The sequence below is a fragment of the Lygodium microphyllum genome, chromosome 9 (assembly GCF_053477565.2).
Source record: "Lygodium microphyllum isolate KBCC chromosome 9, Lygodium_microphyllum_v1.1.10, whole genome shotgun sequence".
NCBI lineage: Eukaryota > Viridiplantae > Streptophyta > Polypodiopsida > Schizaeales > Lygodiaceae > Lygodium > Lygodium microphyllum.
Genome location: NC_141143.1, coordinates 17,429,926 through 17,450,103, shown reverse-complemented (window position 1 = coordinate 17,450,103; position 20,178 = coordinate 17,429,926).

Here is a 20,178-nt window from a genome sequence, read left to right as displayed (position 1 = left end):
AGCAATGTTTGCACATGGGACCGGTATAGTTGCAGATATTGATATTTGGCATAAACGCATTGGTCATGTTAATGTACAGCGACTTAAATCAATGCAGGCCCAAAACATTGTTGCAGGATTGCCTAAATTCAAGGTTGCAGAAATGCATAAGGTATGTGAAGCTTGTCAGTTTGGAAAACAGGCAAGGAGACCATTTCCTAGACATGTTCAAGAGAGTGAGAAGCCATTGGAATTAATCCACTCTGATGTGTGGACTACTAAAGCTGCATCTCTTGGAGGCTGTCATTACTTTGTCAATTTTATTGATGACTATAGCAGAAAAGTTTGGGTGTACTTTATGAAAAAGAAAAGTGAAGTTTTTGGGCATTTCAAAACTCTTAAAGCTATGGTTGAAAAAGAAACAGGTTTGCAAATAAAATGCCTAAGGTCAGATGGAGGGGGAGAGTACCTCTCAAATGAGTTTGCAAGGTTCCTGCAGGAGCATGGCATAAAGCAGCAATATTCATGCAGTTATACCCCACAACAAAATGGAATTGTAGAAAGGAAAAACAGGCATATTGGAGAGGTATCTCGTGCCATGCTCAATGAAAAAGACTTGCCAGATTTTTATTGGGCTGAAGCAGTTGCTACAGCAGTCTACATAATGAACAGGACTCCCACTGCAGCAATACATGGAATGACTCCAGAGGAGAGGTATACTGGTAGGAAACCAGACATTTCTCATTTGAAAATTTTTGGTTGCATTGCCTATGTACATGTGCCAGATGAGTTGAGATCCAAGTTGGATCCAAAAGCTGAGAAGTGCATCTTTATTGGTTACTCTCTGCAGCAAAAAGGGTATAGATGTTATAACCCTTCTACTCGTAAGTTTACAGTGAGTAGAGATGTTGTTTTTGATGAGATGAGTAGCTGGTATAAACCAGTAAATGTGATTGATGATGTAGATGCACAAAATGGTAATGCTGCACAAAATTCACAGTAGCAGTCACAAAATATTAGTGGACCTAGAGCGTCTTCTAGCAGTGGTTCACATTCGTCTCCATGGACAGGCAGATTGAGATCAGGAGAATCTTCTCAAAGCAATGCAGATAGTGGTATGCAGGTATCATGAAAAGGAAAAGAGAAGGTTGATCAGCCCATGTTTGATGTGAATGCAGGTCACTCTTATGTGGATGGTGAATCCAGTGGCTAAGAACAGAGCATTGATGATGAGTTGGGTATTCCTTCTATTGTTACACCTGGAGTAAGGAAGACCAGGGATGTTTTGAGAGCACCTGGGAGTGAACCTACTTTGCGCAGGTCTACCAGAGCTAGGTATCCTGTGGATAGGCTGAAATATGATGGATTTACAGCCATTCACTATGCATATATGATTAAAGTGATACAAGAACCAGAACCCACTTCTTTTGAGGAAGCCATGGGAAAAGAAAAATGGGAGAAAGCCATGGATGAAGAAATGGATGCCTTGGAAGCAAATGCTACATGGGAATTGGTACCTTTGCCTAAAGGTAAAAATGCAATTGGTTGTAAGTGGGTTTATAAGGTGAAGCACAATGCAGATGGTTCTGTGAACAGATACAAGGCAAGATTAGTAGTCAAGGGGTATGCACAAACATATGGCATTGACTATGAATAAACATTCAGTCCGGTTGTAAGGATGGCAACCGTAAGAGCAGTCATTGCTATGGCTGCATCAAAGGGATGGTCTTTACATCAGATGGATGTAAAGAATGCCTTCTTGCATGGTGATTTGCAAGAAGAGGTCTATATGGAGCAGCCACCAGGTTATGTGCATGCTGTTCATCCTGAGTTTGTTTGCAGGTTGAAGAAAGCCTTGTATGGCTTGAAGCAAGCACCTAGAGCATGGTCTGACAAGATAGGACAGTATCTTGTCACTATTGGCTTTCAGATTTCCAAGGGAGATTTCTCACTTTATGTGAGAAAAACAGAGAAAGGTATTATGCTACTTGTCATTTATGTTGATGATTTGAGTATGACAGGTGACAGTGATGAAGATATCCTTCATGTGAAAATGCTATTGAAGCAAAAGTTTGAGATGAAGGATTTGGGAGAGCTGCGTTATTTCTTGGGAATTGAGGTGATTAGATCACCAAGTGGGATATAGCTCTTGCAGAGGCAGTATGGATTGGACATGCTGTCCAAATATGGGATGACAGGCTGTAAGCCTATTTCAGTTCCTTTGGAGCAGAATGTGAAGCTGAGCGCAGATGCAGGTGAGCTTTTGGAAGACCCTACTATGTACAGACACATAGTAGGAAGCTTGATTTATATGACTATTACCAGGCCAGATTTGAGCTATACTGTTGGATTGGTAAGTCAGTTTATGCAGGCTCCAAGGAAACCGCATTTGGATGCGGCTAGACGCATACTCAGGTATGTGAAGTCCACATTGCAGTATGGACTATTTTATGAGACTGGGGTTCAGATACAGTTGCATGGATACAATGATGCTGATTAGGCTGGTAGCATTTCTGATAGACGTTCTACCAGTGGATATGTGTTCTCTTTTGGGAGTGCTGCAGTCACTTGGAGCAGCAAGAAACAGCCTACAGTTGCCTTGTCGAGCACAGAGGCTGAGTACAGGGGCGCAGCAATGGCTGCATGTGAGGTAGCTTGGTTGCATAAGCTACTTTATAATATGCATCAGCCTACAGATGGGCCGGTTGTCATTTATTGTGACAACATTAGTAGTATACACTTGGCAAATAACCCAGTCTATCATGCTAGAACAAAGCACATTGAGGTGCATTATCACTATGTGCGAGAGAGGGTTTTACTAGGTCTTATTGATCTAGTTTATGTCAGCACAGAGGATCAGGTAGCTGACATATTCACGAAGGCATTGGGCGCAGAGAAGCTGCGCAAGTTCAGAGACCTGCTTGGTGTGCAGGAATTGGGATTGAGCTCGAGGGGGAGTGTTGAGATATCGAGCTCCACTCATGATACGCCAGGGTGACCGTTGTGTATTTATGTCACCGACTTGTCAGTTGCAGACGCGGTTAATACACCGCCCATGAATAATAGCTAGACGACAGCTATCCTTATCTACTCTAGTTCGTGGCTCAGTTAGTATGTCACCCTAGTTAGTTGAGTTTGGTTTGAGACCCATATATAGGGTTCTTCTATTTCTTTGTATGAGAGTTCTTTTGGCTTACACAACTAAGAAGAGGAAAACTGTTTTCAGCCTCCACCCTTGTGTGTATTTCCCCATTGTGCAAGCAAGAAAGCTACAAGTGAGACTCCTTCCTTCTCTCCCACAATCTTGACATATTTGCCATGCTCTAGATTCTGAGTATTTTAACATGGTATCAGAGCTCAACTGAGCATGGCTTAGCTCATTTTAGTAGATCTTCACCTCTGGTCAATCTCTACTCAACATTGCCAATTTTCTCAGGTTCTATTTTGTGGCCTTCATAGCCAGACAGGACCTGCTACACTTGGAGCTTTCATATCTCATCATAGAGCTCATATCTTTGGAAGCTTCCTTCTAGAGAGTTGTGCCTTTGCTCAGGGAGAAGTTTTCTATTACTTGACACCTTCACATTGGCCACTTCAGAGCCCAGCATTGATGAAATTTGTGGTCACTGTCCAGAATGCACCTGCTACCGTTCATGCTGCTGCTGTCGTCGCTACTACAGGTCGCGATGTTGATGATCACCATAGGGTATTGATAGCCCATCATTCAAGCTTCATTTTGATAAAAAAGTTTCGAAAATGATCCACTGTAGCTCCCACAATCAACAAAAAACCAGGGCTGGGTCAAAACCCTAATCCAGGAAGCCATAACCAAACTTCACTGAAGCTAAAAAATCTCATAATTTTCTCTCTTCTGCCATTGGAACAATCCACTGCCACTCCGATGATCTACTGTCCCAACATCAAATTAAGAAGGGGAAGATTCAGATTTAAATGAACTCGAAGCATTTTGCATATTTGGAAGACTCAAGGAAGAAACGTAGTGTCCATTGACACTCATTTAGTGCTCTTAGCACTTGTGTCTTTTAACACATCTCAACCAACTCTTCTACTGCTCAAATCTAATAAGTCTGAACTTGATTTGCTGATGTTCCCACCCACAAGTCTAACATGGCTAAAGACTCTCCAATTGCTCGCTTCAAAGCAGTCGGGTTTCACACATATGGTAGACCCGCATCAAACTCATCCTGATGAAGAAGGGCCTTTGGGACATTACCACTGGAAAAGAAAAGAAGCCTCATGATGCGGATCTTGCTGTCACTTGGAAAAATAACGATGATAAGGCTCAGGCCATGATCAAACTGGAGCTAGACGACAGCTATATCCACCATGTGGATAACTGTGAGACCTCATAGGATACATAGAAGAGACTTGACACTTTGTTAGTGCACAGTCTAAATTATCAAAGTATAGTCTTTTGATTGAGTTTTTTTGGCTTGAAATGAAGTCCAACACATCACTTGCCATGCATCTAAATTACATGCAAGGACTTCTAACCCAACTTGCAGGAATCAACATTAAAATGGAAGAAGATGTTTGCATCGGTTTTCTACTTAAGAGTTTGCCTCTTGAATATAATAATGTATCAACAACTTTAATCAACATGCCAAATCCTAAAGTTGTTGATATCCAGGCATCACTGTCAGAGGAGGAAAAGAAGCTAAAAACTAAGGAAGAACCAATCACCTTTAGAGATGAACATGCATTATATGTTGGCAACAGGTACAAAGGCAAGAAGGATTACTCTTCTATGACTTCTGCAAAAGGACCGGACACACCGATAAATTCTGCCATGCTAGAAAGAGGTTCCAAAAGGCTTATCTAGTTGCAGTCAAAGGAGAAGAAGAAAATGGAGCAAAGGAAGAAGAAGACCACCAGGAGAAGGACAAGCCTCATTGATGGGACCTGAAATGGGCCAGCACTGGTTATGGCACTAGCCGGACCTCATGCTCATGACAGACAAACACACCCTCACGGCCTTGCGGACTAGGAGCGTCTATCTACTGCTAAAGGATAAACTGCCCTAAAGCCTAATCTATGCGTTTATAGTTTCATTGTTTTGTAGTCCAATGTTTCCCTTTCTATAAACTCCACAGAGGGAGAACCCATACACATTGGCAACACCACGATCACACACATGGAGGCAACCTCTCGGTAGAGACACCGCGGCCCCACTGCAGCTCTCCTACATTACAGGGATTGGCCCCTTGATGTGCTGCTCAACATATAAAAAAAACGAACACAAACTCCTCTCCTTCATTTCAAATCCAGGAGATATACCATGTGTCCCTTACTTAACAGTCCCTTAGGAAACCGCTCCTCTATCCTATGGCAAGGGATAACCTTATGCTCTCAATCGTGGGTCAAATTCCTAAGAAAACAATTGCTATGCAGCTTAGGAGCTTTTCCGTTGATACCATAAACTATGCATAGTGCAAAATGTGAATGGTTTAGTGCACAAACAAAAGAAAATCAGCATTGTGCATCGTGCGAAACCAATATTTTCATGATTTCCATACTAGCGTTTATGTAATGAGAAAAGACACCGAGCCTTACGCTCATGCTGCCTTTCCCTTTTATTTTAAAACAACGTCCTATAAGCATGATGCAACACATAAACCAGATTTTAATTCATATTTTGATGGTCAACCTCCCCTCTCACCCTACCGTTTAATGTTTTGCATTCGTTGATAGGTGAAAGGGTCATTTTATGTGTATTTCTTCACAAAGAAAGTGATAAACATGAACAAAAACATAGAAATGAGGGTAAATCGAGGCCAACCTCGTGCTTTACATTCATTATACGCTGCAAAAACACACATGTAATTTTTTGGAATTTTACTTTTACCGTTTCCTACTTTTCTCCCATTTAAAATCCATTTTTCACCATTTTTGGTATTTTTTCTCTATTTTCTTCAATAAAAATGACTAAAAATTAAGATTTATTGTGGCCTGTGGCCCTTAGGTTCCTTGACAGCAAAATTTTAGGTTTTGTAGGCAATATGTCTCATATTCTCCATTTATTTTGCAAAAATCCCATTTTTACCCCTTAAACGCGTGTTTTTCGGGCTTTATAAACACTAATTTCAGCCATATCACTTATTATGATCTTCTGATTTTCAGATTATAAACTATTGAAACTCATAGCAAACAACATCATAATGTATATTCAGCCCATGGGAACAATATTTAATCAATCAAATAGCATAAAAACTCATTTTTTCTTCATAAAAAATGAATTACCCCTTAGGCTTCGTGTTTCGGGATCTCGGTTTTGGCGTGGGACTGCAGGTCAGCCCACATTCAATGTCCAGCATCTTCACAATCAACAATATTCATGTCTACATCGACTCGGAAGCAATCCGGTCTCAACCAGACAAGCTTTCCTTCACCATTCTTCATTTCCTATTGCACACAAGAACAACCCCTTAGGGGAGAGAGAGGGAGGAGAGAGAAAGACTAGATTTGGTTCTCTTCATTCCCATAGCCATTTCACAGGTGAAGACAGGCGATAAGACCGACAAAGAGGGAGAAGATCGGGGATAATGTCACTTGCATAGGGTGTTTGTAACCTGCCAATCCAAGATCCATCCATGGAGGCGCAAATTTCGGCGTGGAGATGATGGCGCCTTCGTCACGTTCTCATCCTCCCATCTTCTCTCTCCACGTTTTTTGATAAGGGATGCATAAATTTTTTTGGGGGGGGGGGAGACAAAGGCTCCAAAGGGCACCCCTTTTTGTCTTCTCAAATGTCCACCTCTTCATATCTTGCCCATTTTGTGGCCATTTCCCCGTCTTGGCTCCGATTCGAGTGCTGTAAATTTCTGTGTGTCCGTCTCGACATCCCGCATTGACTGGAAACTCCTGACAATCCGCACGACAGTCTGAAAAATTATCAAAAATCCACAAGTGTCGCTCGGGCGCCTTTTAAAAGCGGTTTTTCACTTGGTGCTTAAAATCGTCCTAGCTGGAGTCACCGCCTTCGATGTTAAATATTTTTTCCCTAAATTCTAGATTTTTTGGCAGATTTTAGGCACATCCCGGGCTCAAAACTCCGTTCTCATTGGCGACCATGGGATAGGGTGACTCAGTCCGTCGAATCCCACAACAAATCTGCACAAAATAACCAAAGGAAGCATCAAGCTGATACAAAATAAACACATACTAAAACACATCACAATGCTCACTCTACCCCCTGACAAGACCAAAGCATGAAATCCACAAGGAGTAGGTCTAGCATAATCTAATAAAAGGTCCGAAGCTAGTCACTAACCAACTGCTTCAACACGGCCAAACTAAAAAGAACTATCAAAGAAGTCGCCCTAAGTGGTGGTCTAAACTACCTACCTAACTAAGGACAACACAACCAGGAGCTCCTACTAGGCAAGGACTCCTATAGCCTGATCAAGAAGTATCATCTTGTAACACATTTCTTCTTTTAGGTTTTTATTCTTCCATACTTGGGCATGTAAAAAGGAGGGAGCTGGGCGTAGTGACCCAAGGAGAAGAGGGCATCGGTCTCAGGTCCTGTCTCGGTACTCAAGAACCTATCAAGCCCTCTCAAGGCAACACTTAATCCTTTTCTGATGCTCACTTTTATTTTTGCTCCAACCTTCCTTACTTTCTTCTTTTCCAGCAAGACGCCATCCCTAGGAAGACAAGGCATCAGCCCCGGGTTTGACTCGTCCCCAGGAACCTACCAGGCCTCCACAAGGCAATGATCAATTGCTTATAAAATTTTCATTTCTTTCTTTTCTATTTTTATAGGGGTTAGAACCCCTTTTTACACAACTTTGTCTATATTTATTTTCTTTTGAGATATTCAGGGTTTTTATCATCATCATTTGTTTTCTTCTGGCAGGCTTTTCTAACTGCCTCATAACTAACAAGAACTCCTAGAATGGTTGCCTAGTAGGCTAGCGGACCAGGGTCACTAGGGCTGCTTTCTAAAACAGGTCTTTTGATGCCTGGCAATGTCTTTACAAGAGGCACCGACTACTTAGACCTCCCTCAGACATACCTAACCTAAACCTGGGACTTCATGCCTTGGACGTCGGTCCCCAATAAGAAAAGAAAATCCCCTACAAGTACACAGACACATACAACATAAAAACCACGGTACTCGAAAAGGAGAGATATCACCTGGATAGGGCCACGAGAAGCTTCTGCATAACAAAGGCTCCTTCCAAGCTCTTCTTCGAACCTGTCTAGCACAGAACTAAAACAAAAACCATTAACCGCACTTGCACTAAACAGACAACTGGCCCTCTTGGCCTAATGAAATAAAGCATTTCTCTACAAAAACTGATCGGCCCTCTTGTAATATCCAAAGCAGCTAGCCTTCCTAGCTTAAAACTAGATAGATCATTTTAGTCCACGTAATATTTATGTCCTTGGCATGTACATCACACCCTATCAGACTACCCAGGGTGCCGAGGATAGCATATCATAGGTCAACTAGCCCCATGCTACTCATGCAAGTTAGCTAAAATCTTGATCTTGTAGTTTTTTGATCTTAGGTTTTTTGTAGAGCTACAAATCCAAGCCTTTCCACAAATAACTCATCAATAAGACTGATCCCTTCTTGGGTACTATGGGCTGAATGAACGGCCTCAGTGGGTTGGCAAGTCCCACATTTATTGTCATCCAAATAAACTGGTTGTTCAAGCGGCTGTGTGGCTCCTTTGGCAGAAATAATCATAGATTTGTACTCATTCGAACCTCCCCTATTTGGGTTTTCACATAAATCAGTGCTGCGACCCAAACTAGGTAGAGCTTCAAGCCTAGGCACATCATATGGGTGTATCCCAAGGCAGTGTATATTGTTAGATGTATATCCAATCTTATCCTCTTGAGGGTTCGACAAAATATATCCAAATGGGATCCTTGGCCTTGCATCCAACACTCCTACCATACTTTTGGAGATTTTGGGTCTCCAAACCCATCTCACATTTCCCTTAATATTCTTGCATTCCCTCAATTTGCTGCACTGGTCTAACAAACTCAATGCAAACTTATCCCTATGGCCAAATGGCCTCACATCCTTATTGACCCTCTTGGGAGGCTCTAGTACCATTTCCTTGCCCCTCCCTTTAGGGTACTTGGGAATATGAGCATCCGATGTATATCATCAAACCCACTTGCAATGCAAGTTAGGCCATATTCTCTTAAATGAATCATTGGATCCTCATTTGGCAACCCATAAAACACTGGGAGATCCCTATAAAGAGGGGGACATTTAGTCCTCCCCTTGGGATCAACACCGGGTCATTAAAATCTTCATATTCATCATGATCTGGGTCCAGCCTCTTAGGATCTTTAACCTCTTCCATCGCCACCCTTTCCGGTGTAGGGGGGTTAATATCCTCATTGACATCCCTTTTTGCCAACTCAATGAGTGGTCTAGGGAGTCCTATAAGTTTCAACATGTCATTTTGATCCCCTCTTAGAGGATCTTCCATACTTTCCCTTTAAAAGGAAAGTTCATAACGGGTTTATATAAGAGCTTTTGGTCCTTATCTAAAGCAAATTTATCATTACCACTTTTGAAAATTTGGGAACCGTGCCTTTTAAGCAACGGTTTTCCCTTGACAGCTAGGGCTTCTAACATCCTTGTGATGCCTACCATGTCGTCATGGTGGCCCATTACACAGGATGTTTCAACCGCAAGCATATTCCATGTATATCAGCACTTTCCCATGGCATTATGGCTTTAGCATGATGACCTGCTGATGCCATAACTACCCTAGTTTCCAACATGCTTGTTTCATGCCCTCTAAGTTGATGGATGGTTAAACATGATTTCTCTTGGGTAGAGACCACACCAAGGCGAACCTCGGCCCATGCCATCGTATTAGAGGATGGGGTAACCACTAATTGGCTACTCTTTTCATCACTTAAATTATCTTCTGCAGAGGACTCATGCTCTACATAACTAACTAAGTCCATTAGTAAGTTTTGTATGGGGAAAGCCAAGTTTTTCCATCCTTGAACAAACCCCATTTTATGGATAATTTAGGGTCCCTTGAAACCTAGATTCAAAAACCGCCACTTATAGGCAGCCCTTGGTAGACGCACCACTGATGAAACCTAAAATGGGCCGGCACTGGCTATGGCACTAGCCGGACCTCATGCTCATGACAAACAAACACACCCTCACGGCCTCACAGACTAGGAGCGTCTATCTACTGCTAAAGGACAAACTGCCCTAAAGCCTAATCTATGCGTTTATAGTTTCATCGTTTTGTAGTCCAACGTTTCCCTTTCTATAAACTCCATAGAGGGAGGACCCATACACATTGGCAATGCCATGATCACACACATGGAGGCAACCTCTCGGTAGAAACACTGCGGCCCCACTGCAGCTCTCCTACATTGCAGGGATTGGTCCCTTGATGTGCTCCTCAACATATAAAACAAACGAATACAAACTCATCTCCTTCATTTCAGATCCAGGAGATATACCATGTGTCCCTTACTTAACAGTCCCTTTAGGAAATCGCCCCTCTATCCTACGGCAAGGGATAACCTTACGCTCTCAATCGTGGGTCAAATTCCTAAGAAAACAATTGCTATGCAGACCAGGAGCTTTTCTGTTGATACCATAAACTATGCATAGTGCATAATGTGAATGGTTTAGTGCACAAACAAAAGAAAATCAGCATTGTGCATCGTGCGAAACCAATCTTTTCATGATTTCCATACTAGCGTTTATGTAATGAGAAAAGACACCGAGCCTTACGCTCATGCTGCCTTTCCCTTTTATTTTAAAACAACGTCCTATAAGCATGATGCAACACATAAACCAGATTTTAATTCATATTTTGATGCTCAACCTCCCCTCTCACCCCCGTTTAATGTTTTGCATTCGTTGATAGGTGAAAGGGTCATTTTATGTGTATTTCTTCACAAAGAAAGTGATAAACATGAACAAAAACATAGAAATGAGGGTAAATCGAGGCCAACCTCGTGCTTTACATTCATTATACGCTGCAAAAACACACATGTAATTTTTTGGAATTTTACTTTTACCGTTTCCTACTTTTCTCCCATTTAAAATCCATTTTTCACCATTTTTTGCTATTTTTTCTCTATTTTCTTCAATAAAAATGACTAAAAATCAAGATTTATTGTGGCCTGTGGCCCTTAGGTTCCTTGACAGCAAAATTTCAGGTTTTGTAGGCAATATGTCTCATATTCCCAATTTATTTTGCAAAAACCCCATTTTTACCCCTTACACGCGTGTTTTTCGGGCTTTATAACATTAATTTCAGCCATATCACTTATGATTTCCTGATTTTCAGATTATAAACTATTGAAACTCATAGCAAAAAACATCATAATGAATATTCAGCCCATGGAAACAATATTTCATTAATCAGATAGTATAAAAACTCATTTTTTATTCATAAAAATTGAATTACCACTTAGGCTCCGTGTTTTGGGATCTCGGTTTTGGTGCGGGGCTGCGGGTCAGCCCACATTCAATGTCCAGCATCTTCACAATCAGCAATCTTCATGTCTACATCGACTCGGAAGCAATCCGGTCTCAACTGGACAAGCTTTCCTTCACAATTCTTCATTTCCTCTTACACAGAAGAACAACCCCTTAGGGGAGAGAGAGGGAGGAGAGAGAAAGACTAGATCTAGTTCTCTTCATTCCCACAGCCATTTCACGGGTGAAGACAGGCGATAAGACTGGCAAAGAGGGAGAAGATCGGGGGTAATGTTAGTTGCATAGGGTGTTTGTAACCTGCCAATCCCATCCATGGAGGTGCAAATTTCGGTGTGAAGATGATGGTGCCTTCTTCACATTTTCATCCTCCCATCTTCTCTCTCCACGTTTTTGGATAAGGGATACATAAAATTTTTGAGGGGGGGGGGGGGGGGGGGGGGCAAAGGCTCCAAAGGGCACTCCTTTTGGTCTTCTCAAATGTCCACCTCTTCATATCTTGCCCATTTTGTGGCCATTTCCCTGTCTTGGCTCCGATTCGAGTGCTGTAAATTTCTGCGTGTCCGTCTCGACATCCCGCATTGACTGAAAACTCTTGACAACTTGCACAATGGTCTGAAAAGTTATCAAAAATCTACAAGTGTCGCCCGGGCGCCTTTTAAAAGCCGTCTTTCACTTGGTGCTTAAAATTGTCCTAGCTGGAGCCGCCACCTTCGATGTTAAATATTTTTTCCCTAAATTCTGGTTTTTTGGAAAAATTTTAGGCACATCCCGGGCTCAAAACTCCGCTCTCACTTATCAGTCCTTCTATTCACATAGACTTTTTTAGTTTTGTATTTCCTAGCCCTAATGCCTCAAACATAAACTTGTAAACTCCTCAGTTAGCCTTGTACTACAGCCTCTGTACACTTTGTGAGGCCCGTGCTACAAACTCTGGATGTCCATCATGTTTGTGGTACCCACATTTAGCCTTTTTCTGCGACAGCCTCTGGTGTTTTGCCATGTTTATGGTGTGCCGACACTTTGCAGGTGTTTCTTTCACTAAAGCCTCTATATGCATTGTACTTCTGGTTGTGATTGAGGAGGGGTGTTGAAATATTTGCAATCACACCTACTTTAGTCCCTTTGTGAGGAGCAGTGAGGGCTCAGGACCAGAATCCCATATGCACAGCATGAGAAAGTACCACCACTCAAATCCTATAAAGCATTGTACTTGCACTCTTTTTCTAATGCAATGATAGTACTCTTTCTTTCTAGTAAAGTGTCATGTCATTGTCAATACACAACATGTCCAAGTCTCAATCTTGGAACCTAATTCACTTGTGTAACAATTTGTCCTTGTCAGGGTCAATGTCTTCATGAGTTTCCTTTTCCTCTTTCAACCTCCATAGCTTTTGCATGTGCCATGCTCTAGATCCTGAGTATTTTAACATATCCCATAAGCACAATGAGGAGAGTGGAGAAGTTGGAAAGCTATAAAGGCATGTACTTGGTTCACTTTTCAATGCAATGCAATTGTACTTTTTTTCTTGATCAAGAGTCCAGTGTCATTATCTATACACACAAGTTTGTGGTCATGAGTCCAAGCACTTAATCTTGGAACCTCATTCACCTATATGATTGTCATTATTCTAGTCTATGTCTCCACATGAGTTTGTTCTTTGAGTTTTAGCCTCCACAACTATGTCCAAGATCCATGTTTTGTCACAAAGATAATGTAAATCACATTTGGATGTAGTGAGGAGAGCTCTAAGGTATGTGAAGAATACAATTGGATTTGGCTTATTCTATGAGAAGAGAATAAAGTCTACCTTGTTTGGGTATACTGATGCAAACTGGGCATGTAATCTTACGGAGAGGAGATCCACTGGTGGTTATGCATTTTCATTTGGATCAGCCATGGTAAGTTGGAGTAGTAAAAACCAATCTCTACAGTTGCTTTATCAAGTACAGAAGCTGAGTACTAAGGTATTGCATTGGCAGCATGTGAGTAGACATGGCTGAGATTGGTTTTATATGACATGGGGATTGAAATTGATGGCAGAATCATCATATATTGTGACAACATTAGCAACATCATGTTAGCAAAGAACCTAGTCTACCATGCCAGGACAAAAGACATAGAAGTGCACTATCACTTCATTATATAGAAAGTCATTGATGGAGAGGTTGACTTGGTCCATGTAAAAAAAAAAAGACCAAGTTGCTGATAGCTTTACCAAATTACTACGTAAAGATAAGTTTGATATTTCAAGAGTGCACTCGGAGTATTACCTTTGCAAGCTCATTCTAAGCTTGAGGGGGAGTGTTGAGAAATAAGGCATATCCTAAGCCTTATCCTATGGTTGTATTAAGTAAGTGTGTGAGAGGCTATGTAAAGGGTCCTAAAGGTCAAAGTGTCTATCTCTTTTTGTGAGAGACTTGGAAAAGTAGATGGTAGAGAAGATAAAATGATAAGAATGAAGAATGAAGAAAGCTTGAGGCTCCATATTCGTGTCTCAATCAACCACCTTCCGCTGTGCATCCCCATCGAATGAAGAATGAAGAAAGCTTGAGCCTCCATATTCATGTCTCAATCAACCACCTTCCGCTGTGCATCCCCATCGAATCTCTCATCTATTTTCAAGTGTTATTGATTATGAAAGCAAAAATTTGGATGATAAAGAAAGGGAACTCTTGTCTCTCTATACTTGGTTGTAAGATTCTCCATCTCATCTCCTCACCTCCTTAAGCATGTCTCAAGTTTGAGAGGAGAGGCAAATATTTTATAGCAATGAGAGAGAGAGAGAGAGAGAGAGAGAGAGAGAGAGAGAGAGAGAGAGAGAGAGCACTCCATCCAATTAACTACAACTCTTGAAGCATTTTTAGATAAAGAGGAATCCCAAACAGTATTTATGAGGTTGATAAGGAAGAAAAATCAACTCATTGAGACTTTGGAGGCATTTCAGAAACTTGTCGCAAGGACTTGTCTCTCTAGTGGAAAAGGAGAAGATTTGTGCATAGATGGTATCGTTTAGAACAAAGGGAACTCATGGTATGTGAGTATACAAATTAATTTGTCAACCTTGCTATATGTAGAAAGCACTTGGTCCATAGATCGAATGCTATATGCTCACGTAGTGAACGTGGAAAGGTCCCCAAGAACAAAAGAACTCTACTTTTTGCACAAAACTCAAGGTAGAAAGTATGCATGACATGAACAAGAGACCAATTGGGTGCAATCTCCCCCCATGCCTTGTGTGAGCGCTCCACAAAGCGTGCATTTTATGTATTAATCATCTTCAAGCTCAAATAATAGCCCAAATTACAAAATAGCACGCTTTTGGCTTTTGAGTTTGCTTTAGCACAAAATAGAAATAAAGCTAATGGGAGGGTGCCCAAAGAGTCAGGCACACTCAATACAATGTCCAAATACAAATATCATAATCATGCGCCCATGTGCATACAAAATAATAAATAAATATCCAACGCCTTAATAAATAGGCACGACAAAATATAGGCGCCATGCCTAAGGTATGCGCCCATCAAAATATAAGTGATAACTCGAATACACGCTATCCTCCAATGCTTTCCTCCGCCATTGCTGCTATCTCTACACATCAATTGAAGCATTCACAATCGTTAGTAAAATAATACAATTAAACCGACAAAAGTGAATACCTAGCAGTCTTCAGCTACATAAATAAATCAAATGGCTAGAAAACAATCCTAACCTTAATTTATCACGAGTGCGCACTCTAAACTCATAAACATTTATTAATTTAATATGTATTTTGCGAAATCACCCATGTACACACTAAATTAATGAAATGCCTAAAAAGGATAGGCGTCCCCATCAACTTCTCGCACAAAGAATCCACTTTGTGTATGAGCCCCAGTCAACAAAGTTTACGGAATCCAATGTAAAACCTCATGGAATCCATCGTGGCATGGAATCCACCGTGAAATATGCCTCCTGGCATCATACCCCCGGGGTGGGATAACAATTTTCCTCAATTGCTATTAGCTCAATGTGGAGCTAACAGAGTGGGGAAAGCATTTAAGTCTCTAGCGTGCATCCATTGGGCTTCTTCAACAGGATGGTTTTTAAACTTGACCAAATATCTAGAATATCTACGGCCAGTTCTAATGGTCATAAAGTCAGTATCTATGATAGCTTCAGGCTCAAGTATTTTAGTCTCTTCATCTAATAAAGGTGGGTTTTCATAAATAGGGTGTACAGGTAGTTGGCCTCTAAAGGGTCGTAATAAACTAATGTGAAAGGTGTTATGAAATTTTCAATGTGGTGGTAGTTGTAACTTAAATGCATTGTCATTGATTTTGTGAATGATCTTAAATGGTCCATAAATCTAGGTGCTAATTTCACAACTGGGTGTTTATCTACACTTTGTAATCTACGTTTTTCTATTCTTAACCAAACATAGTCATCAACTTTGAAATTCATGGCCTGTCTTTTCTTATTGGCTTGTTTTGTATATGATTGCTGGGCTTTGGCAATCATGTCTTTAACCTCATAAAAAATAGTAGCGTGCATGTTAGCAATATCATTAGCACTCTGAATTCTATTTGATAAAGATGCAACAGGTGTAGACAATTTATAACCATAAATCACTTCAAACGGTGCTTTCTTTGTAGTTGTGTGTGGTGTATTGTTATATGCAAACTGTAGGAAATGCAAATGTGTGTCCCATGTCTATGGTTTAGAAATAGTGTAAGCACATAAAAGATCTAAAATAGTACTGTTAGTGGCTTCTGTTTGTTCATTAGTTTCAGGATGAAATGCAGATGAGAAATCAATCTTTGTTTCGAGGTTAGCAAACAAAGTAATCCAAAAGTTATTACAAAATCTAGAATCACGGTTAGAAATAATAACTTTTGGTAATCCATGATTAGTGAAAACAGTTTTAAAAAATAATTGTGCTGCCTGAGATGCTGTTAAAGTTTTCTTACATGGAATGAAATATGCTTCTTTACTAAACCTATCTACAATAGTCCAAATCATATCATGGTTAGCTTTAGTATTAGGTAAACTAGTAATAAAATCCATAGAAATTTGTTCCCATGGTCTTGATGGAATAGATAAAAGTATAAGTAAACCATATTGTTTACCATGATGTCTCTTAACTCCTTGACAAACCAAACATTCAGAAACAAAGTTAGATACATCAGTGTCCATATGTGGCCAATAAAAATCTTCAGTCAATGTACGTAAAGTAGATATAATACCTCTATGACCTTGATATGGAGGACAATGAATCTCATTCAAAACAAAGGATCTAAATGGAAGCGTAACACATAATCTCTTTTCATAAAACATGAATCCATCATTATAAGACAATGAATCAATAGGAATCCAGTTATTTCCAACTAATTTATTCCAATCAGCATGAAAAGTAATGTCTTGATGATAAGTATCTTTCATAGGAGTTAAAGAATCAAATGATATAGCAGAGATATTATGAATGGTCTTAATGCATCGGCCACTACATTTTCTTTACCTGGTTGATATTGGATAAGGGGATGAAAACTCTGAATAAAAGTTGTCCACTTGATATGTCGGTCAGATATTTGAGGTTGACTAAGGATATGCCTAATACTTTGTTGGTCAGTCTTAATCATAAACTCAGAACCCATTAAATAATGTTTCCATTGTCTTAAAGCTTGTACCACAACTAACAATTCTTTATCATATGTGGAATATTTAAGCTCGGATGGTTTCAGTTTACAGCTAGAATATGCTATGGGATGATTATCTTGCATAAGTACGGCTCCTATTCCAGATCCGCTAGCATCAGTAACTACTAAAAAGAATGGTCTATTAAAATCAGGTAGTTGTAATACAGGAGCATGGGTTAATGCATGTTTCAATAAATCAAAAAATTTCTGTTGATTATCAGACCAATGATAAACAATGCCTTTCTTTAAAAGTTTAGTCAAAGGCAAAGCAAGTAATGAAAAATTTCGCACAAACTTTCTGTAAAAACTAGCAAGACTAAGAAAAGAACGTAACTCATGCACATTTTTAGGTATAGGCCAGTTTAATATTGCTTCTATCTTCTTAGGGTCAACCTTAATACCTTTTGATGATACAATATGACCTAAATATTCAATTTCTGTTTGAAAGAACTCACTCTTTTCCGGATTAGCATACAATTGATTATCTTTCAATAACTTGAAAACCAAAGATAGATGTTCATAATGCTCTTTCTCATTTTTACTGAATACCAAGATATCATCAAAGAATACTATAACACAGTGCTGATATTTCAAAAATATGCGATTCATCATTCTACTAAATGTAGTAGGTGTGTTAGTCAATCCAAAAGGCATCACTAGAAATTCATAATGACCAAATTGTGTTCTAAATGCAGTCTTAAATATGTCAAATTTATCTAATTTCACCTGATGATAACCAGATTTAAGATCTATTTTACTAAATATGGCAGAACCTTGTAGTTTATCCGTAAGATCATCTACCCTAGGAATTGGACATCTATTCTTTACAGTAATTTTATTTAGGGCACGATAATCAATGCACATACGATAAGTATTATTCTTCTTCTTTACCAACAAAACAGGTGTACCAAATGGAGAACTACTAGGTCTAATTAATCATCTGTTTAATAATTCTTCAACTTGATTTTGAATTTCTTTCTATTCAATCTGGTTATACCTATATGGTGCTTTACAGGGTGGTTGTGTACCAGAAATTAAATATGATTTGTGGTCTTCAGGACATGAAGGAGGTAGTCCAGGTGGTAAATCTTCAGCAAAACAATCTTTAAATTGTGCAAGGAATTCTTTATGCCTAGGGTGCATATGTTTTTCTTTAGCTTAAAGTTCATTCACCCAAATTAGATAATATTTACTACTTTTGCGTAATGCACATTTAGCTTGAGTATGAGTAAGCAGTGGAAAATTATTAGATGCATGCATACCATTCAATGTAATGTGTTTTCCTTGAAAATGAATTTTAATTGAATGCGTGGAATAATCTATGTCAGGATTATGCTGATGACGCCAAGGCATACCTAGGATAATATCACTGGACTATAATGGTACAACTAGAAAATTCCTTCTTTCAGTGTATTCACCAATTTGAATTTCTAAATCATGCACCTCTTTCCATTATACCTTATGCCTAAGAATGCTGCTTTAATGCGATAATGCGTAGGAACAGTTTGTAATTTCAATTCTTTCACTAACTTTGCAGAAATAAAATCATGTGTACTACCATCATCATGCAAAATAATCTTTTCTTTTCCATGCACTAAACATTTCATTGTCAACAAAGAATGTGGAGTTGGCATACCTGGTAAATTATCCGAAGGAGTAGTAATGTCGTCCTCATCTTCCGTAAAGTTAGGCGTTTCTTCATGTTCTTCATCTTCCATTGCTCCAAGATAGTTGATATGGACAGGTGGCTTCCTCGATTGGCAATTGGCTGCTAGATGTCCAGGTTGATGGCATTTGTAACACATTATAGGTTTGGCTTTAGATACATTGTTTGCAATGGCAGGAAGTCTAGGAATATTAGAATTTGGCTGTAAAGATGGCTTAGGGTTTTGATTGGTATTTGATGGCAAAGCAGGTGGTTTTGTCCAAGACTTACGGAAAGATGATGAAGGAAATCAACTTTGATTGAATCTGCTAAAATTTGAATTGAATTGCTTAGAACCATAGTTACCATTTGCTTGAAATTGTTGTGGACGCTTGTCTCTTTCTCGAAGCTTGTCTTCAGTGTCATGAGCTAAAGAAATTGCATCTTCAAGAGTTGCAGGCTTGAACATATTGACTTCGGCGTAGTAATGCCCAAGTAATCCAGACATATACTTGCGCTTGTGAGTCACTTCGGGTACATCTTCAAGCATGCGTAGTTGGAGTAAGGCATTCCAAAAGCATTCGGTGTACTAGGAAATAGGCTCACGGTCTCTTTGCTGAAGAAGGTCCCATTGCTTTATGGCTTTTTCATGGAATTGTCGAGGAAGGAAATTCTGCATAAACTTCTTTTTGAAACTCTCCCAGGTACTGGGACAATCTATGCTCTTACAAACCACGGTCCACCAAAGAGAGGCTCTATCCACTAAATGATCAGTGACACACTTGATTTTATCTTTTTCAGCGTATGTCTCTTCATGAAAATAATCATCAAACTGACTGATGAATGCAAGAATAGTCTTTCCATCTCGAGTGCCATTGAAAGTACGTAATTTGAAATTTCTTTTACTTATCTTTGTTTCTTTGCGGATGGATTGAGCTTCGAGATTTGCATCGATGGTTCATCGGATAAGATCTTCGGGTTGTGGTCCATCTTTGTTGGTAGTCGATCTTTGTAAATTGGCCAATTGAACTTGTAAGGTTTGCCGGGCTCTTCGTTCTTCGTCCAACTGCATCATAATTAAATCCAATTTTTGTTCTACGTAGGTTCAGAAAGATCGCCTTCAGCCATTAAATCATCCATATTTTGTTCTGTCATCTTGTAAAAATTCAAAAGACCTCACACTCTCAAAATCCAAATAGCGGGATGAGCGTAGCTCAAAGTCGGGTATACAAGGCTTATAGATTTTTGTTTGGCTTTTACGGTCTTCAACTTTTACGGTTGCAGGATTTGAAATCTTCGTAAAATCTGCGTATGACCTTCTATGTGTGCTAAAACTAGTTTAGCAAGTCTGCGTATGCAAACAAAGTCTTCCAGGGAACAACTTTGCAGTTCAGTGCTTTTGCGCAGG